Here is a 22,628-nt window from a genome sequence, read left to right as displayed (position 1 = left end):
GACTGTTTGGTCCAGTTTGGGTCAGGAGGACACCCCAGTCAGCTCTATTCCTGAGTCTAACCTAAATCTTCACTGTGGGTTTGATGCAACACTTTAGGAGTCTTCTATGAATTCCCTTGACTTTACCAGTACATATGTCAGTATAAATTGAGTTGCCATGATTTGCAACTCAGAAAAAAATTTCACTATCACAGCACATGAGCACTTTGCGTAGCATAGTAGGCATTCAGAAAATTTTAGTAAAATCTGCATCTTGTTATATTTTTAGGTGAATCTTTTTACTATTTCTTTTCAGTAGTCAAAGAGCCTCTTTAATGTTTGAATTAGTACCATCTTAAGCTGTAGATATATGGTGATGCTAAGCACAGTCTCCTGTGACCTGTTTTCACTTCAAAATATTACTTAGAGAAAACAACAAGGAAATACACACACACACACACTCAACACATTTCTATTGGACTAAAGGAAATTTTTCCTCTTCACTAAACAATCAGGTTTTAGATAAAGGATTTTTATTTATCTGAGGAGCCTAAGCACCAGCTACTCTCTAGAGCAGTGGTTCTCAACCTTTTTAATGCTGAGACCCTTTAATACAGTTCCTCATGTTGTGGTGACTCCCAACCATAAAATTATTTTCGTTGCTACTTCATAACTGTAATTTTGCTACTGTTAATGAATTGTAATGTAAATATCTGTGTTTTCCAATGATCTTAGGCTCTATAGCAGCGGTTCTCAACCTGTGGGTCACGACCATCGGAAAACACAGATATTTACATTACGATTCATAACAGTAGCAAAATTACAGTTATGAAGTAGCAACGAAAATAATTTTATGGTTGGGGGTCACCACAACATGAGGAACTATATTAAAGGGTCGCGGCATTAGAAAGGTTGAGAACCACTGCAGTGAGACAAGGTTTTAAGTCTGCAGTTGTGCAGGAGAACTCGACAGAAGCAGCTTCTTTGACTGACCTCTGAGTCTGGACATAGATCAGCAGAGAAATTGTCACTGGCGATTGAATTACCTGAGAAGGAGGGTGGGGATCTTTTATTAAGGTCCCTACATCACCTGGGAATATATGTTCCTCCATGTTGTCCCCATGGATCATACTATTCCATAGAAATACTAGAGGCAAAGATTCATAGGGATTAAACCTGGAAGATATGGCTGAGGCTTTTCTAACGATGATCTAATGGCCCAAATATATCAGTAAACTTGGGCCTCTGAGGATAAAAGTGCTTAGTTTGACCTCAGACACCCTGGGAGCAACTTCTGTCCTAGGCAGCAATCCAGAAAATCCTTCCTTCTCTAGCCAATATCAAGTTTGATTTCCTCTTCACTAAGAGATGTGCTTTGATTTTGCCTTACTTTTTCCAGGTGTCTCCCACTCCCATGCCAATCTGGAACCTTCATGTTGATCCCAAGGGCAAGCCTCATTTTGCATCCAAACCAGACGATTGACTCGAAGTCCATGCTCTGACCATATGTCTTGGAGTCACCTTCCAATCTTCTGAGAGGGTTTCTCTCCTTGGCAGTGATGTCTTACCCTTTTTAATCTCGCCACTCTCTGCAACAGGGTGCCGGGATCCTGAAACGTATTCTCCTGATCATTTTGTTGCCATTTGGAAATGACTGAGCTCTGCTTTCCTGCCTTTTTCAGCTGTCGTTGTTAATGATTCCAGACTTCCTCTCTGATCCTGGAGCCTGTGAATGGAAAATGTAAGACTACAGAGAATACAAGCTGGTGGTGTTTTCCAAGTGTGTGTGCAGACAATATTTCATCTATTAACTCATGATGATGGTGCCCACCAGGGCCAGAGGGATCTTCATATCATCTCCAGGCTGACAAAAACCAGATTTTATAAGCAACAAGAATAATTTGGCTTTCCATCTACAGCCCATGTTGTTCATTCCAAAGGGGCTGATTTCTGGTGGAGTGATCTCTTTTATTTTAGAAGCTGCACGGTTGATGCTGTCACTTGGAAAATGTATACTTGATTCATCTCTTAAGTGTAGTGTCTCAGACAAGATAATTGCAAGCAAATCTTACTGATTCTTGATTACCTATTAATGGAAGAGCACAAATACATGGCTTATTTCGGAAGAAAGTGAATAATGCATCATCCTGCATTGCTGACACCTCACATAAGCAATGGGAACTAGTGGTAGACAGGACTTCATTTTGAGTTCTGAGCCTTTCTGATTGCATGATTTAACCCCTTTAAAACTGGCAAAAATCATAAGGTCTTTGGTGAAATTAAATGTAATAATACCAAATAACTTTAAATATTTATATTTATAAGATTACACTATAAATCTAAATATTTGTAGAATAACTAGCATAATTTTTAGAGGCTAAGTTATTTATAAAAACTTCTTGAGCACTTATTATACACCAGCATTGTGCTAGGTGCTGCAGATGAGAGGACAGAGAAGTCAAAGTTCTTGACTTCAAAAAGGTTACAGTCTAAGTAAAGAGACATGTATATAAATAATCAATTTTAAGGCAGTGTGGTAAGGGCAATTACAGAAGAGGCATAAGGAAGCATCTAAGCACAGAGGAGAGACATAACATGGCTGGAGATGGAAGTGGGATCAGTGAAGGCTCTGGGAATAGATGAGCCAGAAAATAATAAATAAAGATAGGCCATGCATACATTTTCAAGATAATGTCACTATATATGAGTTTTATTTACTTTTTATTTTCTTTAATTCACATCGAATCACCAACATCTTTCATTGTGTGTGTGTGTGTGTGTGTGTATGTGTGTGTGTGTGTGTGTGTGTGTGTGTGTGTGTGTGAATTATTGGTGGTTCCAGGACTCAATGTGTTGGTGGTAGGGAAGGAAAAACCAAACCTACAGACCATCATGGGTTTATACTTGCATATTAAAAGTGCTCAGATTTGTTTCTGAAAGACTGGCCACTAAAAGATGAAAAGAAGAAAATAAGACTATGAAGACATTAAAAGTGGGAAATACCAAGTGTTATAAAAGTGGACTCAGAGAAGTATAAACTGGGGGGAAAATTAAGGCAGTAAATATTCCTGGTGTGTCCACATGTTTTAAGTCTTGCTTTCCAGAGGTGGAAGCTGCCTAGCAACAGAGCCTCCACGAGGACCCGCTCTCCACAGCTGCTCAGCCCTTCAGGGCCTGGAATTGCTGAGATCAGGGTTTCAGTTTAGGAAGGCCCAGCTGAGAGCAGTTTAGGGATCAGGATACTACATCTCTGACACGCAGGACCCAGAAGACTCAAAACAGAGGTTTGGGAGTTGGTTAATGACATGTACTTAGTTGCCAGTTAAATAGACTTTTGTGGATGGGCCTTGGAACTTTACCCTCCTTTATAACTTTGGCTAATGGGTAAATTTATTCATCCCGCAGGGGTGCTCACATTTTCATAGGTGTTTGGTGATTGTGGCATCATGGACCCAAGTGTATGTGGTTTGGACCCACACACTGTGCAGCAGAAGGGAATTCATGGTAAACCCCTGTTGCATTCTCTTTTCTTATTTCTTTTTTTCTCTCATTTTACTGTAAAACCCCTGAGGAGATAGTCCAAGAAATATGAGATAGTACTGAAAGATGAGATCCCCAGATCAAAAGGCACTCACCCAGTTAGTGGGGAAAAGCAGGGAACAAGTACAAACAACACGGTTACTAATGATGCAACTAGACCAAAGCTGGAAGGACGTCTAGCAGCTGGTGTGCACAAAGGCAAAAAGATAGGACGATGCTGCACCACATGTACAATCTGAACATGAGGCAGAAGAAGCATGAACCAAGGTAAACTGGAAATTGTTAAGAAAGAAATGGAACAGCTCAACATTGCAGTGCTTGGAGTTAGTAAACTCTAGGAAAACCTGTTAACATAACCATAATTTAAGTTTATGTTCCAACTAGAAAGGCTGAAGAAGTTGAAATGGAAAGCTTTTTCACAAATATCCAAGAAGAAATTGAACACACACCAAAATAAGACATGTTGATAATTATAGGTGATTGGAATGTAAGTGTTAGAAATAGAGCAGAATTAAATGTCATTGGGAAATTTGGGTTAGGGGTCAGACATGAAGAAGGAGATTGGTTCATGGATTTACCAGAAGCCAACAACTTGTCCATCATGAACACATGCTTCAACCAACCAACAGATGACTGTATACATGGACGTCACTAGATGGCCAGTATAGGAATCAAATAGACTATGTAATTGGAAGCAGGAGATGGAGAAGCTATAACCTTTTGGCCAAAACAATACCAGGAGCAGATTGTGGTGCTGACCACAAACTCTTGATATCAAACATTAGAGTAAAGCTGAAAAAGAGTTCTAAAGAAATCATATTGCCAAAGTATAATGTAAATAACATTCGTGATGGGTTTAAAGTCTACATAAAAGCAGATTTGCACTGTTAAAATTAATTGACTGAGAATCAGAAGAACTGTGGATTGAAACTAGAAATATTATTAGGGAAAGATGGGAAAAGACAATGCCAAAAGTAAAAAGGGAAATAAAATCGAGATGGATGATAGAAGAAACATTAAAAATTGTTAGAGACAGTTAAAAAAAAAGCAAAGGTGAGAAAAGCAGGGTCGGATCTTAAATGTAGTTTTTAAAGGACTCTCACATAGAGATAAAAAGAATTATTACAATAGTCAATGCAAGCAGATAAAGAACAACAAGAAAGGAAAAACAAGAGACCTTTAGAAGGAGATATAAAACATAGAAGAAAAATTCAAACCTAGATTAAGAATGCTGAAAGACCCAGAAGGAAACACATTATCAGACCAGGAGAAAATAAAGAGAAGGTGGAAACAGTATAATGAAAATCTATTCAGAAGAGGCAAAAAGGATGGCAAATACCTTTGAGGAAGATTCCTATGATGAAGAGCCTATAATTCTAGAAAGCTAAGAGAAAGCTGACCTGAAAGTATTGGGAAGAAGTAAATCACCAGGAGTAGGTGGGATGCTATAGAATTATCTCAAGCCACAGAGACTGAATCTGTCAATCCTAACAGGAATATGTCAACAAATATGGAAAATGAAACAAGGGCCTACAGACTGGAAGTGTTCTGTACATCCCAGTTGTCAAGAAAGAGGATGATGCCCAGGAGTGCAATCACTACAGGGCAATTGCTCTAATTTCCCATGCAAGTGAAGTGATGCTTAAGGTGAGGCAACATTCTACCTTATGTGGAGCAAGAAATGCTGGATGTTCCAGTTGGATTCAGAAAAAGAGGCACTTGAGATCTAATGGTGAGCATTCGCTGGATATTGGAGTGCTCCAAAGAATTTCAGAAGGTTGGCCTGAGTTTTGTAGATACAGTAAAGCCTTTGATTATCTGGACCAGGAAAAGCTATGGGCTGCTCTGAAAGAAATGGGTGTGCCTCAGCACCTGATTGTGCTGATGTCTGACTTGTATTGTGGACTGGAGGCCACTGCCATGGAGAGTCAGAATGGTTTCCTAGGCAAAGGTGTCAGTCAAGGGAGCATTCCATCTCTCTACTTATTTAATGTGTATACAGAAGAGATAATACACAAAACTGGGCTAGACTCAGAGGAAGGAGGAGTGAAAATTGGTGGAAGAAATATCAATAAGCTATGCAGATGTTACCATCTTACTGACAGAAAGTAGCAGTGATTTGAAACAACTTCTGATGAAAACAAAAGAAGAAAGTGACAAAGCAGGGCTGCATTTGAACATCAAGAAGACAAAAATCATGACTACAGAAGTCATGTACAACTTTCACATAGACAATGAAGACCTTAAAATTGTTCAAGATTTTGCTTATCGTGGTTCAGTCATAAATTCAAATAAAGACAACAGCCAAAAATGTGAAGAGAAGGCAGAGACTCAGAAGGGCAGCCATGGAAGAATTAGGAGAGATCACAAAGAGCAGATGTCACAATAGACCATGGCTAACTAAGATCACCCACACTCTTATGTTCCCAATTACTAGTTGTGGATGGGAAAGTTGGACAGTGAGGAAGGCTGCTAGGAGAATATTGATTTGTTTGAAGTATGATGTTGGAGGAGAGCTCTACGGATACCGTGGGCTGCCAGAAAGATGAACAAGTGGGTCCTAGAGCAAATTAAGTCTGAAACATCACTGGACGAAACTATTAAAATTGAAGCTGTCCTACTTTGGGCAAACCATAAGAAGGCAGGGTTCAGTGGAAAAGACAGCAATGCTGGGGAAAATAGAAGGCAGCAGGAAAAGAAGAAGATTAAATATAAGATGGACTGACTCCATAAAAGAGGCCATAGGCATGAGTCTACAGGAGCTGAGCAGGGCTGTTGAAGACAGGACATCTCTCTCTTTCACAGGGTCAGCTGGGAGTTGGAGCCAACTCAACAGCACATATCACACACACACACACACACACACACACACACACACACACACACACACTTATTCTAACTATCAAACACAATTCACCCATAAAGAAAATATGTACCATGTGTTTTTCCAGCCTTGAGGTGATTCTATAGATGACTGGAGTCTATACCTAGAATGTATAGGTGCTATTTAGTAATTGATTTTATTTTTGATTTTTGTGACTTACTGCTAATACATTTCCTGAGTATAGCATATCTAGGGTCCCTTCAAGCCTTCTCAATTAACAACTCAAGTAGCATTTGAATAACAAATCAAGTAACATTTGTGAACTTAAGTGTATAGGACACTTTGCTGAGTAGGTTTATCAAACAGAATTCTATATAGTAAAATGCTTACACTGTAATAGCTTTCCAAGAACAAACCAATACTTGGGCCAGACTTCTAGGAAACCCAAACATCTGTATTAAAAAACATGTTGGCAACAATCAATCATCTAGTTTTGTCAACATGTTGCCAAAGACCTAGATCACTGGAAATGTTTTTAACCAGATGTCTGTGGATGTATCTTGAATCAAAAACTACAAACACAGACTAAGGAATAAAATACACCAACAGTTTTACCTTTGAGTTCATCACATGTACTTTTGTGCGTTCAAACAAGCAGAAAGTAACTTCAGAATTTGTGGAGATGATTAGCCTATAAGATAACCATTAAAAAATCAGTAAGGAATATTTAAATAATACAGGGGTTGGCAAAAAGTGGGTTTACAGTGGTAAGTATGCAAAAACAGAGTCTATTTTTGTATTATTTATTAATTATTGTCTTATTTTCCTTACAAACAACTGTAAACTTACCTTTGCCTGCCCCTGTATGTTGGGGACATTCTAGGTGCTAGTAGAAAGCTACATGTATCATCCTAGTTAAGAAAGCTCTAGTTTTGAAATGTTTTAAAAGGAACTTGTATTGCTTCTATAATAAAGAAAAATAGTTTTAAGGGCTAAAAGTTAACATTTATTGAGCACTTACTAAGTTGTAGCATTGAAGAATATTATAACTCATAGGGTTAAATAGGCAAAAATAACCCCATCAAAATACTGTTTTTAGTCATTTTATTACAATTATAGTGTAGCAAAATTGATTCAAAGATAAATTGGTAAGAATAAAATAATTTTAAACTAAGACATTAATCTTTAAACACTAATTTTCAAAGTAACGACAACTAAATAATTTGTTACTGAGGTAGCAATAATCAAGTTTTTTTTTGGAAAAGTTGGTTTAAAATATATGTTATTACCACATACTGGTTATAAATTACTCAACAAATGTTTCTGAGTGAACGATATTGTTTACAACACATTTTCTGCCAACCTCTGGTTTTCACTGAATGTGTGTTTTTTTTTTAAACTTGAGGCAGCTTCACAATGTAATCAGTAATAGAAGTAGATGGCATCCCTTTGACCCCTCATTTTAGCATCTAGGCATTAGCAATCAGTTACATGCAAGATATGAGAACATTGTGCATTAAAATTAGCCCCATCTTTTTTAGCTGCCAAAAAGTAGATTTGGTCATAAAATTTGAGTGTAAAGAACCTGTGAGATTGTCTAGTTCAATTCTTGTATTTTACAGGTGAGAAAATGCTTGGTCAGAGAGGTAGTAAAGTGACCCGCTCAAGGTCACATAGAAAATATATGGGAATAGATCTCAGCCACTTGACTTAGTACCAGAGACCATTACTCCCATGCCAGTATCAAAGCTGTCTTTTCTATTGGGGAGATTAGAATATTTATATCTATACTAGAGGCCCAGTGCATGAAATTCGTGCACGGGGTGGGGGTGTCCCTCAGCCCAGCCCTGCACCCTCTCCAATCTGGGATCCCTCAAAGGATGTCCTACTGCCGGTTTACAGGGATCTGGTCTAAACCGGCAGTTGGACATCCCTCTTACAATCCGGGACTGCTGGCTCCTAACCACTCACCTGTCTGCCTGCCTGCCTGATTGCCCCTAACCACTCTGCCTGCTTGCCCCCAACTGTCCCCTGCCGCTGGCCTGCTCACCCCAAATTCTCCCCCCTCAGCCTGATCACCCCCAACTGCCACCCGTGCCAGTGTGCTCACCTCCAACTGCCCCCCTGCTGGCCTGCTCACCCCCAACTGCCCCCCCCCCCACCATCGGCCTGATCACCCACAACTGCCCTCCCCTCTTGGCCTCTAACCACCTCTACCTTGGCCCCGCCACCATGGCTTTGTCCAGAAGAACGTCTGGAAGGTCTCCTGGAAGGTCTCCCAGTCTAATTAGTATATTACCCTTTTATTAGTATAGATAGAGGCCTGGTGCGCGGGTGGGGGCCGGCTGGTTTGCCCTGAAGGGTGTCCTGGATCAGGGTGGGGTTCCCTTGGGGCATGGGGTGGCCTGGGTGAGGGGCCTGTGGTGGTTTGCAGGCCGGCCATGCCCCCATGGGGTGAGGGTCCCTGCTGGGGGGGGGGGGCCAGCCTGGGTGAGGGGCTGAGGACTGTTTTCAAGCTGGCCACAGCCCCTTCAGGGTGGGGTTCCCTGCTAGGGACCCTGGCCAGCCTGGGTGAGGGGCTGATGGCTTTTTTTGTCATTATTCTATGCCCAAAAGGCCTAAATAAGTGCCTTTGTATGAACAAAACAACACAGATGCTTTACTTTTGGGGTAGATGCCACCTCCTGTCAGGCTCCCCAACTTCAAGAGCAGGACTGATGTTGGATTTCAGCTCCTACTTGTCCCTTTAGTCAGGCACTCTTGTTTAGGGACAAACCATGAACTGTACTGTGACAGCTCTGATGGCCAGAAAGAGAAGACACTCATGTCTGTTCAGGGGATCAGATCAAGACGGAGCCAATCTAAAATGAGGAATGTTGTTAAAACATTTGAATTTGGTTTTGGATGGTATTATTGAATTTGTATTTGAATATAGGTTACACCCAATGATGTTCTGAAAATTCACATCAAAGAGAATGAGGAAATCACACTGAATGAAGGCCAGACTGAGGAGAAGCTAGGAACCCATCCAGGTTGTTCTCCCAGAAATCAAATCTTTGGAACAGATCCTAAATGGAAACGATTGGATTTCAAAGCACATTTTCCCTGAGAATGTGATGGACTAGAAAGCTAAAGCCACTGAGGCAGAAGTGTTCTATGAGGTATAAAAGAGAAGTCTTAACTGCCTCTAATTATTTCATCATCTCCCTTCCTGACCTAAAATTGACTCCACAGAGTAAAATAAAGATGGGGACTTTTTCATCCTCACTCACTACCTCTCCCACTTTATGTTCTACCTGCCTTGTACTTCTTACCCTTTCCCAAGCAGAGAGAGCTCTTTCAGACTTAATTTGTTTATGCCACTTATTTCCTGGTCTGGAATTCCCTTCTTTTCCCTTCCCTTCCTTTCCCTTTCCTTCCCTTCCCTTCCAAATCTGGAGAGATGAACAAAATTACATAGACTACTCAAATTTGGAGAGGATCTTAAAAGTTTAAACTTGAAAAGGTGTCTGGTATATAATCTGTACTCAAGAAATATTAATTAATTAACTAGCTAATTAATTAAGAAACAAGATAAGTGAAGTAGATAATCTGTATGTTTAAGGGTCTTGATAATTTTCATTGGATTGGAAGGTCTTCCTCCACAATCTTTATCTGCAGTTAGGTCCTTCCTTGTATATGGCTCCATCCAGAAGCTTTTGAGATGCTATGCACACTGCCCTACATGATGTGAGACTCATTGACCTGTGGAATCACAGATTATATATGTTACCAGGTGACTGATGTGCCTAAGTACTCATATACCTGACTTGCATTTTTTTTTTTTTACTCCCATCGTGCTCATTTACTCATGAGTCTTACCCTCAGTCTCATTTTCTTGCCTTAGCATTCTGGCTTCTACCTGGAATCTGGAGCCTACCCTGAGCCCTGGTTCAATTAGCTGGAGCCTGGGCCCCTTGGCTGTGTCTTGCCCTTGGACAGAGGTACAGCTCCTGGCCTTTTTCTATCTCATCATTAGCCAACGGTCCTGCTGCCACAGACCGGCACTGGGAATTGCCATGCTCCTGTCCTCTCTGACATGGAATGTTCCTGTCCTGAACCATAGTGCAGTGGCCAAGAGCACAGGCCCTGGTGTCAGATGGACTTGGGTTGTATAAGCTCCTTTATATCTAGCTTAGTGAAGATGCTCACCTCATTCATACATTTCAACTAAGAGTAAATCTTTATAGTGCGAGGATTAAAACAATAATGCAGAAAACATTCAATAGGATGCACATAGAAGCACTTTGACCTCTAAGGTTAGGAACACTGGTCCAAAGCCAGTTGAACACTGGCTATTGGGATGGATATTGGTCTACTTGGATTCTGGTTATTGACCTTTAGAGGTCAGACCTACTGTTGAGAAAGCAATGCTCTGTGCAGTCCCATCTTTTTGTTTCTCTGTTTCCATCTAGCCAGATTTTAACAAGGAAAGGGAGGGAAGGGCACAGAAGTCTATCTGTCTCATAATTTTCCTTAGCCTTGGCACTAGTAAGACAAAAGAGATTGATTATTTTAGAACATAGTAATTAACTAGGCAGAGTAGAAACTGCCAATAATATCAACAAAGCAATTCATTAAGCAGAGTAGGTACTATTGGATAATAAACTGACTTTAAACAAATGTTTGCCATGGGTAAGCCAAAATCTTGCATAAGAGTTAACTTTGTCAAGTGTTTCTAAATGTTACCCATTAACGAGCATGGAATAAATATTCTTGGAAATGAATCCAGGATATTTCTCTAGAAACCATAACCCTTAAAATTTCTGAGAAAGTTGCACTTGTGTTCAGCATATTTCATTGTCTCGTTCCAGGGATGTGGCCAAATGATCATAGATTTTAGAGTCAGACGTGGTTTTGAATGATATTAACATATTGTCACTGAGGCTTAGTTTTCTCTTAGGGGAAATAGCTTTCTTTTCTTTTTTTTTTTTCCTTCAGGATGGCTGTACAGATCAAATATGATAACACTTGTCAAGTGCCTGTTCATGCCATACCCGATTTCTATCCTTATCTTTGCCTTCCAAAACTAAATGGAGGGCACACATACATTAAGTGAACTTAGTGTAACACATAGCTTCTCATCTGGAAACTGCTCTGCATTTACCCCTCATACAAGAAACATCAATGTGATCTAATATTCTAAGATAGGACTTGCTGACTCTCTTGATTGTTTTTTCCTTTGGGCAGTGCAACTCAAGCTTTGGCTAGGGAGGAGGAAAGGGGAAGTGAAATGGCTGAATTCATTGACTTGGATAAGTGGGAAAAGGAGTGTTGCTGTGCATGTGTTATTATGAATACAGTTATTTCCTTGTACTATTCATGGCATAAATAATTATTGGGTGGCTAGTATAAGTAAGGCACTGTTCTGGGTGCTGGAAATACAACAGTGAACAAAATAGGTCATGTTCCTGGCCTCATGGAACTTAAGCACTAGTGAGAGCTACAGAAAATAAATAACTTAGTAAAATATATAATGCTATAGACAGTGGTCACAATGTTAAGAAAATTAAAAAGCAAAATAAGGGACAAAATGTGCGGGGGTGAGTGAGGTGTTTCTGTCTTTTAGAGGGTGGCCAGAGAGAGACTCTTTGATAAGGTGACATTTGGGCAGGGGTCGGAAGAGAGTCAGAGAGTTTGTAGATATTAAGCTGAAGAATCTTCCATGTAGAGAAATAATAAGTTGCAAAGGCTCTTGAGGAAGAAGGAAACATGAAATGTTTAAAGAATATTAAGGAGATTGACATGATTGAAGCAAGGATGAGTGATGAGATCAGAGGAATGAGGCATGAGTGGGTGGTTGTTCCCACAGGAGCAATTTGTAAATCTGTGGGGTATTTTGTGTGTCACAGTGATTGCTGTGTGCTACTGATATAGAATGGGAGGAGGCCAGAGATTCTAGACATATTGCAATAGGTGGGATCATCCTACATCTTGCCCACTTTTGAAATATCTGAATGAGTATTTATGTAGTGTATGACTGGCACATACAATTGTGTGGGTTGTGGACTGCAGAATTTTTGAAAGCACCATTGACATGGATCTGCTGAGCGTGATATCCCCATAGGATTGCGTTGTACACAATCTGTACAGCTGTAAATGGCATCCCTACACATGGGGTTGACCATATTACCTTTTTAAGACCCCTTCCAGTACTGAAACTATGCAGTGCTCTGCGGATGAAAGTGTTTAAAATCATGGCAACACCTTGCTCAGCTTTGGCTTCTGCTCTGGAGGTGAGGCTGAGAGACAGAAGGGAATATGGGGAAGGGAAAGTCAGGAGAAAAAGGGCAAGAAGGAATTCATATTTTATTGCACATGTGGGCTTGTGTTTTACTCATTTTGAACATAATTAAGTGACTATGCCAAGGTCTTGGGAGTTGGGGCTGCCTGCCCTCCTGGGTCAATGGGTGTGAGTGTTGGCAATGGAACTGACACTGATCCTGCACCAACACAGCTTTGCAATGATGCTTCCCGCCATCCAGCCCTGCCCACTCCAAACTCTGACTGTCAGCTGAGGATGTTCATCTTACAGGACATATTCTCGGACATTGTAGGAGTTTCCTGTTGCTACTGGAACAAATGACCACAAACTTAGTGGCTTAAAGCAACACAATTTTATTCCCTGTTCATTCTGGAGTTCAGAGGGCTGAAATGCTCTAACTGTACTAAAATCTAGGTGTAGCCAGGGCTGTGTTCTTTCTGATGGCTCTAATAGAGTCTATTTCCCTCCTTTTTCAGTTCCAGGTCCTATTTCCCATTGCGGACTTTCTCTTCCTTGATGACTTGTTCGGACTCATCTCTCCAACTTTAAAATGAGCCGTTTTCTCTAGCTTTGGGGCTTAGACCACTTCTCTGGCTCCTGCAGCCTTAGGTGAGACCCGCTTCTGCCTCCACCACTCACCCTGGGGAGACCCATCCCTACCTCAGCCCATTTCTCAACTCAAACACTCCTCAGTGGTGTCAGACCTGTCAGTGCTCACTAATAGGATGAGCTTCCCTGAAAGGAGAGGAGGACAAGCAGGATGAAAAGGGAAGCTTTGGTGTCCTTGAGATGCTAAGACACTTGGGAAATTGAACCAGGAAAGTTCATCCTCCAACACTGAACTTGAAGGTGATTTTCAGCTATGTAGCAGGATAAGATGAGATCATTTGTGGTAAGGTAGAAATATTAGTGTGAGGTTTTCTAGAGTAACTTATGTAACTGGGAGATTGCCTGAGAACCTTCTAAGAAATACCAGCTTGCCTTGAAGAATTGATTTATGTTCCCTATTTGTTTTCTGGGAAATTTATCCCACTCAACCTTCAAAACAAAAATAAAAAGAAGGGGGAATATGTTTTTCTTTTTTTCAGTTAATTAGTGACCTAGAAAAATTCAGATTTAATTAGTTCTAGATTCTTAAAAACCCAGAAACTCACAAGTAATTTTGCTAGCCTTGGAGCATGGGAAAAAATAAAATAATAAAATAAATTAAATTACCAACTTCCCAATACACTGACTCCTGTTTTCTTTTGTGATTTTCCTGGAATCCAATAGGCTGCTTCTCTCTCCAAATTTTGTGTGTGTTGATCCAGAATAATTTTTTGATGATTATTAGATTGATTGAAGGCATGTGAAGGATTATTGTTGAAAACATGAGAGAAGAAGATGTGAGGCTATAGCAGGTGTCATAACAGAAAGCACTCTTACTAACAGCACGGATACGATGGTGCATTTTGTTCCAATTTAAAATAAAAAATGATTTAATTCAAGTTTATCTCTCTTGTCTTTACTACATGGAGTGTAACAGAACAAATAAAAATGAGATGCTTTATTTTTTATGAAGTGTCTGGGTAAATTATATTTATAAGTAACTCCTGGGTGTGTGTGTATGTTGTGTTTACAGAATTCAGTGGCTTTGCACCAGGTGACCCTGATGACATCATCTCGTCCTCCCACCAAATTACTCAACAAGATGGATTTTCTATTGCTAGCAGCTTCGACTTTAATGGACAGAAGCATTTATCAGACATACCACGGCACATTACGATTGCTACATGAGTAACAAGGATTTGTAAAGACTAACAGACTGGAAATCAGGAATGGTGGATTCAAGTCCCAGCTCTGACATTAACTATGGCTAACCTTGCCTAAGTCACTGAGACCACTGAGCCTCAGTTTCTTCACCTGCAGAATGGAGGTGATAACATTTCTCAGATCTGCTTCTGCCTTCCTAACTGGTCCGGGCTCTCTGTGGGTCTTGCCTGGATTGTCTCTGCTTGCTCTTACGTTCACGTAGAATGGCCTTACTGTCCTCCTGCCTTCTGCGTGGCAAACTCATTTGTAGCATTGAGACCTTGGTGAAGCAGCTCATTCTTCGCCCTAGCCTCCCAAGTAAACTTGAGTGTCCTTCCTGAGAGACACCAAGGGACTTGGCATGTTCTTTGGTGGAGATTTCCTAACATCCTGTGTCTGTCTTCACACGTCAGTCTCCTTGAGGCTGCTGGAGGTTCGGGATCCTGCCCTTTCTCTCCTCAGTGCCCAGCACGGTGTCTGACCCTCAGTGGCACGTGTAAATGTTAGTGGGTTGAACTGGTACACACCCTGCGTGTCCCTGGGTTGCTGTAGGTTGTTCTGAACATCGAAAGGAGAGAGTTAGATACGTGCAGATTTCTTTGAAAAATACCTCGGCTGCTTCTAGATCTCTTTCTGCTCACACAGCTCTCTGGACGGGTCATCTCACCATCTCTCAGCTCCAGATATGAGACTCTGGTGCAGCCATGCAGCTTTTTCTTTCAGGTTAAATAAGCCCCAATTCCTGTAGTCATGATTTATAGACCCCATTTCCAACTCTTTAATCATTTTCATTGCTTTTCTCTGGAACCATTCCAAGCTCTCCATTCACTTATGTTGCAGGCACCAAACTGGGTATGGTATTGAAATACTGAGTGAAAGAATTATCTGCTTGTTCCTATATTTAATATTCCTATTTATACATAAATGCTTTCTTCTCTAGTCAGTCTACAACTATTAACTGGGCACTTATGCTCTACCTGGCACTGGCTTCAAAGTTTTTGGCAATCTCAAACGGCGCGATTCCTCTCTGTGAGACAGGCTTTCTCCGGTGGTATTACATGAAAAACATTATACTTATAAGCATCTGCATGGTAGTTATTTATGTAAAAGTAAAGTGGCTTTCCATGTCAATAAACATGCTGCCTCTTATCTGGTGTGTTTACATGAAATTAATTTAATAGCTCATCTGCTCCTCGAATAGAGCAAGCATACTCCTTATTCCACATTCCACTGCACATTAAAAATGAAGCAGAAAATGATCTAGTGATTTTTTGTGCATTATAAATTTTAACAAGCTCAAATTTAATTCTAACTTATAGATTTTTTTCTAGTTCAGCTGATCATTAAGTTTTTTTAAATCTATTGTCATTAGAGAGATTTCAGTGGATGTTAAAATATTAATACCATTAAACTACTTAAACACAGTAAAATTATATCACTACTGTATACTGCTTTATCTTTGAAAGCATTTTTCATATCTCTTATCTCATCGGATCCTCAGAGGAACCTTGTTAATAAAGAAAGGTAGGAATTATCACCCTCATTGCCTATTTGGTGACCCTCGGGGGCACAAGCAGAGCCAAGGTTCAACCAAGATCAGATGGTTAATGGGGAGATAAGTATTCTGACTTACATAGTTTTCTTCTTCATTAGAGTTTCTCAAGCTTGAGAAAAAAATTGGACCTTTACTATTATATAAGACCCCTATAGATGAAAAGTTCTATGAAAACCAAAGTAAGGTCACAAAATGTTTAGTATTAATGTTATTTTAATGTAAAATATTTTTAATGCACACCAACCACCATGTTGTGATATAATTATATCATCAACAATATAACTAAAGTGTGACAACAATATTTATTCATAGACTATTGTAATTATTGTGGTCTGGTAAAATAGCTGTTTATTAGTTAGCAACATCTCTCTGTTTTCTATCTATTATCTATCTATCTACCCTATCCTCATTTTCCCCCATCCCACCTACTAATCTATTCTATTTCTATGTCTCTATAAAAAGTGCCTATTTTATATAAATGAAATCATACACTATGTGGTCATTTCTAACTGTATTCTTTCATTTAGCATAATGTTTTCAAGGTTCATCCATGTATCATTAATTTAAAAAAATATATTTTATTGATTTTTTTACAGAGAGGAAAGGGAGAGGGATAGAGAGTTAGAAACATCGATGAGAGAGAAACATCGATCAGCTGCCTCCTGCACACCCCCTACTGGGGATGTGCCCGCAACCAAGGTACATGCCCTTGACAGGAATCGAACCTGGGACTCTTCAGTCTGCAGGCCGATGCTCTGTCCACTGAGCCAAAGCAGTTAGGGCATATCATTAATTTTTAATGAATAATATTCCATTGTATAGATACATCACATTTTATTTATCTTTCATCAGTTGATGGACATTTGGGTTCTTTCCTATTTGGGGACATTATGATAGTGCTGTTATTAACATTTGTGTACAAGCTTTGGGTGGGTATGAGTTTTCAGTTCCCTTGGGTATATATCCAGGATCAGAATGGTTGGGTCGTATAGTAACTCCATGTTTGACTCTGAGAGACTGCCAACCTGTTTTTCAAAGCAGCTATACTATTTTACACTTCACCAGGCATGTGTAAGGCTTCCAATTTCTGATGTCCTTGTCAACACTTACCATTATCTGTCTTCTTGATAGCAGACATCTTATTCTAACCATCAGTCTTCAAAATAAGGGAGAGCATAGAATTAAATTTATTCAGTTAAAACCATCTTCAGTTTCAGGTGTGTTATCTTTGAGAAAAGCAGAAAGTTTGGAAAATTTGTCTTCTTTTTAAACATTCAGAGGAGATAGTCTTAATACCATTTTTTCCCTTTTGCCTTGAGATCACTGTTATATAAAGCTTACATTTCGTTTTAGCTAATGGTCTCTCAATACATTTCAGATAAGTTTTCAGGAATTTTGGGAAAGATTCTTTTGAACAGGCTCTTCAGGGAGAATGACCTTTGTGGGCTGATCCTCCTCCTCCACCCCCTTACCCCCTTTTCTGAATCTCCTTGAGCATCTAAGGGGGAGCATTGCATGGGAAATACCTCCTTTGGCACTCATTCAGTAGTCATTGTCTAATATAAAGAGTTAAACGCCTACCTGGCTCTGGTAGCGCCAAGCTGCAATCTTGTCTGAATTCCGCTGTTCTTTGACTTCATCAAAAGGCATATTTACACATGGACCGATAAGGCTCCTTGGCACTGGGACCCTAGGTTTCATGCAGAAACAGATTTGGCACAGGCCTGATGAAAACTCAGTTATGATTTATGTCTATGCAACAGAGTTTCCCATTGATTACCTGCCAGAACCATGATAAAGCAATGTTAGGCCTGAAGCCAAGTCTTCCCAGCCGAAGTCTTTGCTTAGGTTTTGTATATACTGTGCCCTTGCTCGAGTTTTCTGAACATTGGCGGGCAATAATGGTTCACAAAAATGATCCTCGGATGCAAACTTGTCTGCAATAAAGGATGCCCTTCTTAGTGTCCAGGTTAACTTTGCGTTTACCTGCCATTTGGGATTTTTCCAGCCCCTGCTTACATGCATGATGCTGTTCTAAGTTATCTAGGATGTAGAAGAAATGGAAAACATGGCTCATGTTTTAAGGAACTTGCCTAGAGCGATCTGAAGGAGGTAAGTTGTTCAGTGATGAAGACAGTTTTCCAAGAAGCAATTCCCTTGTATTGTTGTTACGTTGGTGAAATTGAGCAACCTGAGGGGATGATCAGAGTGAGCTGAAACTAGACTGAGAGGCTTCTTGGTTATGATTATTAATTGAGGAAGGGCATTAAAAATAAAAGCTATCACAGCTAGGTAGAGGGGATGTAGAATGAGGGTCATTAAGGGGTTCCTGTGGAAAAATCTAGCTTTCTTGGTAATCAGTTTCCTGTTGAGATGGTGATCATTGGACTCCTCATATTTAAAGCTAATATCTTTCTTTAAAGTATCTAACTTTATAAAATAGTTCAAAATATCTACATTAACATGGTGCCCCTGTGTGATGGGCCCTGTTCTAAGTGCTTTATACCCATTGACTCATTTAAATCTCAGAACATTTCTTGTGAAAAAGTTCTATTGTTCTCTCCATTGTATAGACTAGTTAACTTTAGATTGGAGAAAGGAAAAGACTTGTCCAAGTTCCCACAGCTCATAGGTGGTGTTGCTGGAATTTGAAGCCAGGTAGTCTGGCTCCAGGTTCTGTGCCGTCAATCACCACCTCAGATGGCCTCTCATAGACGGAAAAGAAAAAGAGACGGGCATATGCTATGGGCTATGTCCTGACTCTTTAAGGAGTGACAGACCAGCCCTTTCTCACAGCGGGGAAACGGGTCACTGTTCTTCAATCTGAGGATCACTCATAGTTGGTAAGCAGCCAGTTCTGAAAAGCCATTCTTCTTCAGCTCTTTCGAATCTGTTCAGTGAGGATTGTGCTATGGACTGAATTATGTCACTCTTAAATGATATGCTGAACTCATAACCCAGTACTTCAGAATATGACCTTACTTATAAATAGGTAATGAAGCTACTTTCCATGGCAGCCTTAGGAAACTAATGCAGGTTGAAAGTGTCTTTCAGGTGTGTGAGAGGGCCTCCTGATAGCTGGGGACTATTAAATGCTCAAAAGAGGATCTGGTGTCCACATACCAGAGAGCGAACAACTGATAACCACCACAGAGAGGTACCAATGAAACACAAATCTTATCTGACCACTTAGAACCTCATATAAATAAAAAACATTTCAAATTGATCACTACCTCTAAAAATGTACCTAAAACAGAAACATAATTCTTGTCAGAAGCTGCGTTATGCTATTTATTAGACAATATAGTTACATTCCAAGGAGGTCTCCCTCCCTCCCCCAAGGCAATTCAAGGACCCCTTCTCACCAACCTTCCCATCGTTATTTATACTACAGGTACAGCCCTATTTGATAGGATGAATAGTATAATTTATTCCATATCCTAAAAGAACAATGCCCCCTATCCCAAATTATCGCCTTCTTTTATTGGACAATAACCCTAAACTATATGCTAGGTATTTGATTGTCAAATTGTAAGTTAAATTTTCATAGGTCAATGTTTTATATGTGGAACAGAAAACATTAAGCAACTGGATCCCTTTAGGGACCACTGCTATTTTCTCCATTCTCTCATAACAAAATACATTAGAGAGATCAAATTGATGCTGCATTTATTCCTTGTGTACGGCATTTGGCTGCTTGAAGAGCAGGAGCGAAATATAGACAGAACCCCAGATATAGATGCTTTCACAAAACTGGCCCTATTATGGCCGTGCTCAGATCAGAGCCCATAGGAGCAATCTTTTGATATGGCAGACCATAGCCTTTGGGGCAAGCATGTCAAACTCAAAGGCTAACACGGGCCAAATAAACGAGGCATGAGGCCCCTGGGCTGCGAGTTTGACATGCTTGCTTTGGGGTTACAAAGGATTGCATTTAGGTTTCTCTTCTTTGAAACTTGGCTCTTAATGATCTAATTGAGCTGACTTCAACCCCTCCCTCTCCTGGCTATCTAGAGACAAGTAGCACAAACATTCTTTCTTACATGCATATGATGGCTCTATTATTTCAAACAAGGAGTGGCCTGAACAGGCCTCCGACCCCACTGCCCAATTATTGTCTAAAAGAAAGGCCACCGATAACCCTTTTAGCCTTCTCTTATTTCTTTTTTCTTTTTCCAAACAAGTCTTTTGTCTTTGCTAGATATTCTCACCTTTTAGCTGGTATATAAATACTTAAACAATCTCATACAACTTGTCGCTATTTCCTCGATATGTGTTTCACAAGGGTTTATCTTGGAACACACAGTAGAAAATATTCTCCTCCAAGTGAAAGATGATTTCAGTGTTATGTTGATGTTTTATTTTGTTCGAGGTGGGTATCTAGTTGTCTTTAACATATTCAGCTCGTCCTAATGGAACAGAGCTGTGGGGCCTCACTGCCTGTTCATTGGGAACTGCAGTGGGTTCACAATCATTTTCTAAGACTAGTGCTCCCGTCGTTCACGTTGGAGAGGAGTGGCCTGGCTGCCCATTGGATATGTACCGTGGCGGGTCCTCAGCTAAAGGAGGTGAACCCTAGTCCTAGCTCTGGGCACTGGAAGATGAACTCAATGGCACAGAGAATAGTCACTCTCAATGCAGTTGCTGTCACCCACAATATTGATCAGAAGCTAGGGGAAACACTATTTAGAGAGAATTGCTGAGTTAATTCACCTCCTTACACTCTAAATTAAATTCCTGTGTCAAAGCTGATTAGCAGAGTCAGAAACACTGCTTTTGCTGTGTTGGCCATCTCTGCCTTCTCTTTTCTCCTTTCTGAACATCTTTTCTCTGTCTTACGTCTGTGCATGTGCCATTAGCCTACATCAGCGATTTTTAACCTTTTTCACCTCACGGCACACATAAACTAATTACTAAAATTCTGAGGCACACCAAAAGATACATTGTGTTTTTTGTCAATATGACAAAAAATAGGCATAATCTTGATTCACTCACACTGGATGGCTATTGTGTTGGCTGTTGTCATTTTTTAACTTTGACAATGTAAGGGGGAAAAGGTCAGTGCCGCTGACTAAATAGTCAAGTATTGCATGTTTTACAAATTCTTGTGACACATGGGTTGAAAATCTCTGGCCTACATCAAGAGTCATTTGAGTAAGCAGCCTCATGAATCTTGTTGGATGAATTGTAAAGGAGTGGTGATGGTGGTTCATTACATCATCCATTTATGAGGATCCCAGGGAAAGTTCCTGTCTGGTCTGAGGACCAAGAGCAATTTGACTTCCTCAGGAAATTTGGGTTGTTAGTATCTCTTGGACACTGTGAACTGTGTAACTAACGTTTTCCTTTTCATGTTGACTGCCAGGAAATTTTGAGCCAGGTTTACGACTCACCTACTGCACACGTGTGGGTAATTATGCTATGCTACGCACTGTAGACTCATTCCTGACTCTGCTTCACCTCTACTCTTGTTTTACTTTCTTCTCTTGCCTCACTTTTAACTGATGCTATTGAGTCATTTCTATGTGTCTTGTTATAGGCTGCTTTATATATTTTCAGGAACAGAGCAAAATATGAAAATAAACCCATGTCTATAATAATAAAAGTGTAATATCCTAATTTGACTGGACATCCTTCCAGACATCCTTCTGGATGTCCTTCCGGAAGACCTTCTGGACGAAGCCATTGCAGCAGGGGCTGAGGCAGAGGCTGTGGTGGTGGTGGGGTCCGAGCCCCTTGCACGAATTTCATGCATCGGGCCTCTAGTCCATAAATGAAGTAATCTCAAATGGGGTTGCAAAGAGAGTGTTGCAGATTGGTTTGTGAAGAAAAAATAGGGGCTTCCAGATGCAGGGAGCAACACAAACAAGTAATGTACAGTGAATGGTTTTGTCAAGGGAGCTGATAAAAACCTTTCTCATTATGGTTAAAGTGATGTAGAAAGCTGCTCAATTGAATGTCTAAAATACAACATGGGAAAAGATGCATGATATAAAAATGGAATTGCTTTTAAAATCTCTCAGTCTGATAAATATTTTTTTCAGGAATGAATATATGAAAATAAATTAGTTACTATTCATTGAAATGGAACCTAAAAGTTATCTGAAAAAAAGAAGGAGGCATTGAGATAAGAAAATCATATTAGTATCTTTTAGCTTAATACATCTTCATTTGTTATTTAAATAGTTAGGAAAGAGTTAGGTGATGGCATTCTTTCCATTTTTATTCATGCCTCTGGAGGGTCTGACTACACCTATTTGAAAAACAAACATGGGGAAAAACCTGAGCATTTTATAGTCAGATTAGTGTAAATAGGAAATTCAGATGAATAATGATGACAATTATTCAAAGGTAGGAAACATTACGCCTACTCTATTTACCTGGAAATCTTTTAATCCCAAGGCTCCACTTTCATTGATCAGTTCCATGAGTTAAGAGCTTTGCTGGTTGGTTCCTGCTATATTCCAAGTATTCAGCCCATTGCTCAGAACACAGTAGATAATGAGGACCTATATATTGAATGAACAAATGGGTGAGTGAATAAATAAATGAAATGAGTGTGAGGTTTAAGCTGTATTTGTACAATCATGATAAAATTGATTTGACTTTGGGGAGGCAATGACAGCGACTTTACT

General features: G+C 40.0%; 1 pseudogene; it reads right to left on the bottom strand.

Annotated features, from left to right (window-relative positions):
• The window catches only part of LOC103283124 (phosphatidylinositol 3-kinase regulatory subunit beta-like), a 116,886-nt pseudogene extending 99,243 nt beyond the window's left edge, over window positions 1-17,643 (bottom strand).
• Window positions 17,644-22,628: the final 4,985 nt, after the last annotated feature.

Source organism: Eptesicus fuscus, chromosome 16, assembly GCF_027574615.1.
Source record: "Eptesicus fuscus isolate TK198812 chromosome 16, DD_ASM_mEF_20220401, whole genome shotgun sequence".
Classification (NCBI taxonomy): domain Eukaryota; kingdom Metazoa; phylum Chordata; class Mammalia; order Chiroptera; family Vespertilionidae; genus Eptesicus; species Eptesicus fuscus.
The sequence above is the reverse complement of the archived record's forward strand: the minus strand, read 5'-3'. Positions and strand labels throughout refer to the sequence as shown.